The following is an 8,425-nucleotide window of genomic DNA, read 5'->3' as shown; positions in this document are numbered from 1 at the left end:
ATATCCTTCTTCTTTTAAAGTTTCTAGAATGTTTAGAATGCTCTCCTTACCTTGTTATTTCAAGTGTCAGGGGAAGAAAAGTCACAAAGTAGTAGAAAGTAACTATATTTATTGAAGAGTATCATGTAAACTTGTATGAAGTACCTCTTTAATGGAATGGTGAAGAACTGAATTCCTTCTTCGCCAAAAGCTCATGTTCTTCTTTCTGATGATCTTTTAAACGAGAGCTTCTTATCCCTAGTAACAAGGACCTAGGCACCCTGCCATTAAAATACATTTAAACAATATTACCAATTTACCCCTCCTGATATATTTGGAATAACTCTTTCTAGCTTCATATGTCAAAAGACTTAGAAATATTTCTAGCTCACCTTGGAATAAATGACATGGTCAATAGGTAAAGCAATTGTTGATGAAAAAGCATAGGAAGAAAATTCATGGCAGCTCTGTGCACTGCAGCCTCTTTAGCTACTGAAAGCCACTTTGGGGGCTCCAAAATTAGCAGCTTCCCCACAATTGAAACCTTTAAAGACAATGGTTTGATATTAGAGTCTATAAAAGTATAAATATATCCAACCACAATATATATATATATATATACATATATATATATATATATATATATATATATATATATATATATATATATATATATATATATATATATATGCAAAACATCACCATGGTAGAATCCTATGTGGTAAGCCCTTGGAAATGTCATTACAAATTCACCAGGGTTCTGTACTAACCTACAATCATGAAACAGAAGAAATTTTCAGTAGAATGTCCCAAATCTCAACAACATGTCCCAAATCCAACCACAATAATGTGAAGTGAAATTCATATAAGCATGGATTTTGAACAAAGAAATAACACACCTGCAACATGGAATGCCAGATGTAACAACAGGATCGGGTGATAGAAGGGTAGTCTTTTCGCCCATGCGTGTTAGAGAAGCTGTTAAACAAAAATGGCAGGAGCTTTATGTATTGCTAAAGAAGTAATTTGAAGCCCTAGACATTCCATGTTGACAAATAATCATTATATAAGTTCGTTTTTTGTCTTAGAAGTGGTTTAAGAAGGTGAGAGAGGCATACATTATAGCAGATCTTTTTATATGCATTGCAATGATATAATCAAGAGTAAGCATTTTACATACCTAACCAATAAACACCTCCACTATAAGCCTTTGAACGGATTACTTCCTCAAATGTGAATGCCAAAATATGATATCTTAGGGTTCATGTCCGATGTTGAATCATCGAAAACATGCTCACGGTAGAAACGTTTGGATATAAGTTTTGTTATTGTTGGATGATTTGGATACCTTCTCAACATTCTACACATAGGAAAAACAAAAAAAAATGGATTTAGTATGAAGTAGAAATATTCTATATATTATCAAACATATTTGTTTAGGATAATGATTAAGTAACTCACATATTTGCCAACTCTTTTTGCATTCGGCTTCCATCCATGCAAAGAATTTGTTCAATGCATGAATTAACCGACTTCCTAAATCTCCATGTTTCAGTAATAGCAGCAGCTCCTAAAAAATCATTAATAAATTCATAGTATGAAAATAGTAACGCAAGATAAATAAAAAGATTCCATTTTAATCAAAATAGCTAACAAAAACTTTCTCAATTTGATGGAATTTCAACAATCTTGTTTAGTAGCTATATAAACTACTTTGTATGCTTAGGGGGGGGGGGTGTTACTTACCTCCTGCAAGGTTGATGTGAAAGAGCCTATGACGATTTCCAGTAGCTGTGAGGAAAAACAAGTCACACCATTATAAGCTTTAGTGTATATAAGCATATTATAATATTCGTGAGTTCAACATAACCTATGCACCATAAGTGTTGTACAAACATATCTTTCAAAGCACAAGTACATAATAAAATCCAATACAAGCAAAGGTATTTTGAATACTTTGTTTCATTAAACTTGGTAAATGTATCATATTATATTTGAAACAAGGCATCACATAGTCAATCTCTTAAAACGTGATATTAACATACAATCGCTAAAACCAAAATTTTCAAAATACAATGCAAAGAATTGTGAGTAGTCATTTATACATTTTGAGTCAACTTTCCTCGGTAATCTACCTTAGTTTCAGTTCCCCTCTTCGGGTTGTCATTTCATCAAGTATTTCAGCTGAATCGATTTAAAAATCATTTTCCATCATTTCCGCATTAGATCCTTCCTTCTGTTGATATATATATTTGGATATAAATATACTTATAATATTGTATTTAGGAAAAAAAACAATTAATTGGCATACCCGCAAAAGACTCATCCTTTGAACAGGCCTTCCAATGAATTCTTCATATTTAGATGCATCGAGTTCTTGAAGATGCTCAGGTGGAAACAATTTGGGAAGAAAATACTAAAGTAATAAACCATACAAAATTAGTATAAATTTATAAAAATGAAATTAGCACAACTTTATAGTAAAAAAAAATCAATTTATATATACCATGATTCGAAGCAAGAAGACATCATAATGCTAAGCAGATGGATTTTGAAGATTGAATTCCTTTTGTTGAGCTATTTGTGCAGCTACACTATGATGAAAAAAGTACAATGCTGCTATCATCATAGCTGGAACTATAGTAGTAAAAACATGAACAACTGGAACCTTCACCGAAAGACTCCTTGCATTAAGCCATTTTTTTATTAGCATCTCATTCAAAATATGGAAAACATGTCTCCTGAGGTAAATAATGTTATTGGAATTCTTGTATTAATAATGATAATTTGTATGATTAAATGTTTATATTTGGGTATTATTATTTTGAAGACTGTGGAAACTTGAAAGAGAATCTAAGGCTGGAGGAAAGATAGGTAGTTTGTATGCTTAAGGAATTGAAGGTGGTGAAACAAAGTCAGAAGTTCTTCAGAATCTTGCAGAGTTCCAGTTTTCATGCGCAACTTCCCTCTTACTCTTACATTTATTTGTTTTTTATACAATGCTGTAACAGAAAGAAATGAAAGTAATTTTCTAAAACACCCCTAAATTTTTTTTATAAGGTCACAATGTAAATTAAACAGTGTTGTGGCCTATGTATTGTGGGCTAGTTATGATATGTTTTTGTAATTAATGGGCAAAGGGCAAAATGGTAATTTGAAATTTTGGGAATGTTATCAGGTGATGTTTAATGCGGTTTTGGAGAATGCATGCAGTGAACAAGGAGCTCGTATGTCTACTATAGATAGTTCCAGCAGAAAGTAGGGTGTTCAATGTGGCTGCTCCGATTGCCCCAGTTTCCTTGAAGGACTACGACCCCAAGAAAGCCAGATATTTTGGCCTCCTAATTTAATCGATAAAGTTTGCTCTGCACAGCCTATGAAACGTACCAAACAAGGGTAAATATGGAAACAAAAATAAACTTCCAAAGGGCTTTATGTTTATACCTGTTGGCAAACTAAACAAATCCACATCGCTTGCCTACGGGAATCTTAACATGAACTAGTTCACCAAATTGACCAAAAACTCACCGTAAGGTTTCATCAGAAACACTTGGATCCAAACCACCAACAAATATCTGCACTCATCATTGTCAATTGTTAAACATTTAGAGCTTCAAATTAAGCACATAATTTAGATGAAGAACATCTTCTACATCCCGTTAACACTTGTGTTAACCAAACAGAATAAATTCAAATTAAGCACATAATTTAGATGAAAAACAATAAACAAACTAGAAAAACTTAATAGATACAAAATTACTGATAATAAATAAAGATATAGGCGTGCACATTGCAAAGTTCTAAGATTTACATTCCGTTAAATAGATTCTCTAGGAGATACCCCAAAATCAAATGTTTGACATTCCTGAATTGCTGAATGGTGATTGCACTTTTCAAGCGGACAAGAGAGATGAGAGAAACATAGAGAAGAAATAAACGGAGGAACCGAGGGACATACCTGATTGTAGCGGCCAACAATGGTGACTGGTGAGAGGTGGAGCAGGGTGATTGATTGGGTCTAACCACAGTAACATTTGGCCCTAGCACATGGTGCTCCTTATCCCACCACCAGCACCACCCAAAATCAACAGAATCCTCAAATTAGATTCAAACCCTAACAAAGTCTGAATTAATGAAGATAAAGTATAAATTAAATACAGATGGAAACAAAAACATAAAAAAATAGAGGGAAACAAAGTTTGGATCATGTTCCTGATAAAAACATAAAAGAGTGGGCAAACCCAGAACACCGTTTGAGAGTGAGAGTGCTTAACCTTTCAAGCCGTTAAAGATAGACAATTTTGAAGTGGGATCCAACTTCTGAGCTTTCGTACATGTTTTTTTTTGCTTAAATTAGTTACAATCCAAAGGTTAACAAGCATCAGAAGTACAGATTGAGTGGATACAGATTCATGATATAACAAAGAAGAAAGAAAAGGAATGTGAAAAAGCCTACCCTCGCCGGTTTGGGAGAAGCATGACTGGCGATATGTTTCGTACATCCAGTGTTGTACATCGCCAACCCAGATCGTCTTATTATCTTCGCTAGAAATTTGAATCTGGTTACTTGCTTGTTTTCGTTGACCCTACTGTTGATAGCGGTTTATCGTTATAAGCATTTAGAAGATTTTTCCCTAATTCGTCGGTATGAGAGGAAGAAGAAGAGACGTATAGTGTTAACAGATCCAAATACAAAAAGGTATCGAGTGTGGATGGAGAAAAGGTAGATGAACGATGGTAAGTACAACATACCTTTGTGTAACCAGAAGGGGAGAATCGAACCCGTCAATCAGATGTTAGGCTTGTAAGGAGAAGCAATTTTCGACCGGTGGAAACACGGAAGAGGAGAACACAAGGTGGGGTTTTTTGTAGAGAGAAGGGAGGGAGAAAATGAAGGTCTTTGTTGGCTGGCAGCTCTGATTGACGAAGAGATCTCATTCATCATGGCATGCTGGAGAGAGGAGAAGCAGAGCGGAGAAGATGGAGAAGGAGGGAGAGGGGAGAATAGATTGCTAAGATGAAAAATAGAAAAAATGTACAAAAGCGGGTTTTCAATTTGGGTATTTCGTTTTTCCCCTATTGCTAAACGCACATTTCTTTAAAATTATAAAGCGACACATATAGAGGGCGCGCATTTAACATACATCGCCCTCCGTGTTTTTAATTTTTTTTTTCTGATAACACTAATTTAAGGGCACGCAATAATGTGTAACCTAAATCCTTAAATTTTTTGAAGAGATAACACTTTTTTAATGTCACTCTCTTTTGCGAAACATAAATTAACGAGTGTCGTGGTTTGCGTGTCGTAAAAGGGTCTTTTTCTTGTAGTGTATGAGTTTCCAGTAATAAAAGTTCGTTGTTGTAATGAGAAACAAAGTTCATTGCTATAATGAGAAACAAAGTTCATTGCTATAATTAATAAACAAGTTTATTGCCATAATAAATAACAAGTTTGTATGTGTATGAGCAAACAATGAGTTCATAACCAAGCCTATGACTGATACCCTATCAAGATCTATGGTTATCGTTCCATATATTAATATGGTATCATGCACTCAAGCAATCCGGTGAGTGAGGAGTTGTCAATTCCTAATAGTGCTATCCATAATGACCATTGGATCAAAGAGTTAATGGTTGGATTAAAGTGTAAAAGAAGGGACTTAAGACGATAGGGCCTCATGTTTCGTGTTGCATAAACATACATAGAAAAATATAGCAATCAAGTTTGATACAAATCAATTTAAATACAACGAACAATAAATAGTTTTTCGGACATGATTTTTCACCCCAAAACATAAAAACCAAAAATAGGGGGAGTCATGAATAATCACAATATGAAAAATATAACAACCATGTTTATACAAGTCAAATAAATACAATGAACATAAATAGTTTAGGACATGCTTTTCCACCCCAAAACGTAAAAACAGAAAAAGGGGAGTGGTGAATACTCACAATTTGAAAAATATAGCAACCAAGTTTATACGAGTCAAATAAATACAACGAACATAAATAGTTTAGGACATGCTTTTCCACCCCAAAACGTAAAAACTGAAAAAAGGGGATAGTGAATACTCACTAAGCATTGAGATGATGCAAATGGTGCCTTGAAAGACGCTCCACTCATACCACTATCGTTTTTCTACAACGATGTTACATATTAATGAGTCTCTAATTGAAATCTAATACTAGTATATTTACTACTACAATATAATTATGCCAATAATGTGTCAAAAGTTAATATTGTTAAGTTACAAACATTTTTCTGAAATATTGAAATTTTATAACTCGTGTGATTAAGATAATTTTGGATATTATTTTTCATATTTTTGTAATATTAATTGAGGGTATTTCACTACATTTAAAGGTGTTTTAAACTACTAAAATCCAAAAATATTATCAAACATTTTCCAAAATTCATAAAATATTAGATTTTTGTTCCAAATATAGTAGATGTCTTCTAGAAAATTTTCCTTGGATTTTGGATGTGATTAACTATTTTTCCAAAGTTTTAAGCCTTCATATCAATATAAATTCGTGAAAAGTAGTATCCAGATAACATAAATTCCCAAACTTTTTTTATTACTGCCACTAAACATACTTAAGTTGCGAAAAATATAAAAATGAGTTTCCAAACAGTTTATCCTGATTTTATGATTTTTGTGCATTTATTCTAACGAAAAGGGAAATAAATAGAACATAGTTTCCAAAATTACCCAAGCTTTTTTTAACACTGTTATTATACATATAGAAGCTTTGAAAAATATAAAAGATATTTTTCAATTAGTTTTGCTATTTTTCTTTGTTTTATTCTCTTTAATAATCATTAATTGGTGAATAATTATCAAACAGATAAAAATAAATTACCAAAATTTTTGTAAACTTTATTTACGGTGTACATAATCTGGGAAAAATACAAATGGTGATTTTTATACAATGTAATACGGTTTTGTGGATTTAAGTGTATTTAATCTTAGAAATTAAAAGAAACATAACATACTGAATAGAAAAATCATCCAAATTTTTATTTGGAGTTGTAATATATTATAAGATCTTCGTACAATTTTTCATGAATTTTTGATGAGTAGAACTATTTTTCCCATTATTAGTCTATTATAAATACAAAAATTGGGGAAAAATAAGCATACATTATGAAAAATTCTGAAAATATTTTTTTGAGTACTACATATGAGGAAGGATCTGTGAAAAATCTTAGATAGCCTTTTTCTAAATTCCATAAAGTGGTTTTATGATTTATTTGAATTTAAAAAAAAAAATTCCCAACCATACCAAACAGTATCTAAAATTGATGAAACTCACTGAGATGTCATCATTTACTTTAGGGGTCATCCACGAAATTACCTAGGATTTATAGACCTCAGAAAGTATTTTATATGAATTATTGCCTTGATTTATCGCAATAATTATAATAATTCGAGAAAAATGATTTAATTTCTGAAAATTTACAGAGCATCTTATTTTGTTGGTTGGATTCTGGGAAAAATCACATTTAAATAGAAAAGAAATTTTAGGGATTTATTCGGGAATAAATCCTTTATAAACCTACTTGAAAGCTTTTTAACTACATACTTTGATGATCAAGCCTCTAAGCTTGAAGATCATCACATGCATGTTGGTTTTTGGGTGAAATACTACCGCCAACATCATAAAAATCGTGGTTATGAACATATGATTTATAATCCATGTATAGAATGGTGTAGAAGAAGAAGATGTGTGACAAAACTTGAGATTTTGAAGGATTTTCGTGATTACCTTGAAGAACAACCCTAGACGATGAAGATTTAGAGTTTAAGGTGTGTTTTTGGCTTCATTTTCTAGAAAAAAAATTCATGGTTATAGAGAGAGGAAGAGAGAAAATGGTGTTGGGGATTCGAAGAGTGAGAGAGAGAAGTGAAGAAGATGGTTGAGTGTAGGATAAAAAAATGATTTAATGTGCTTTCTTGGAGAGGGGGACAATTTTTAGGAGGAGAGAGACTCCCTCCCACTCCAAGTTCTATAAGAATTCAATTTCTTGTATAAAATACTTCAGTTTTATATAAATATCAAACTTTTTAGAAAATATATACAAAAATCAAGTTTTTATTCATAAAACCTTTATTTTTTTTTTATTTTTAACCTAAGGGTAAATGTTAATGAGTTAAATTTTTATTTTCCTTGAATATATTTCCCTGAATTTAATTATTTTAAGATAATATGATAAGTTTCATAACTATTTTTATAGAATTCTTGATGTGAAACTTTATAAAATTTAGGTTTTAAGGCTTTTAGGATTTTGAGAGTTTGTAAATCTTTGGATATCAAAATAAATAGAATATTTGAGACTTCATATTATCTTATGGTATTATAACTCTTTTATAGTTATAAATAACGTTTGTAATTTATTTTATCCATTTATTGGCATTCTATGTAGTGGTTTCAAGATTGA

At 31.8% G+C, this 8,425-nt stretch overlaps 1 long non-coding RNA gene across 1 annotated transcript; it reads right to left on the bottom strand.

The window, feature by feature from the left end:
• Positions 1-1,273: 1,273 nt before the first annotated feature.
• Positions 1,274-1,745, bottom strand: LOC145004558 (uncharacterized). The gene is made up of 3 exons (XR_013662405.1): positions 1,726-1,745; positions 1,441-1,549; positions 1,274-1,339 (listed from the first exon to the last, which is right to left on the bottom strand). It is a non-coding gene; the product is annotated as an uncharacterized LOC145004558 (long non-coding RNA).
• Between the last annotated feature and the right edge of the window lie 6,680 nt (positions 1,746-8,425).

The sequence above is a fragment of the Lactuca saligna genome, chromosome 7 (assembly GCF_052625555.1).
Source record: "Lactuca saligna cultivar CGN05327 chromosome 7, ASM5262555v1, whole genome shotgun sequence".
Taxonomy (NCBI): Eukaryota; Viridiplantae; Streptophyta; class Magnoliopsida; order Asterales; family Asteraceae; genus Lactuca; species Lactuca saligna.
Note: the sequence above shows the minus strand (reverse complement) of the source record. Positions and strands in the feature narration are given on the sequence as shown.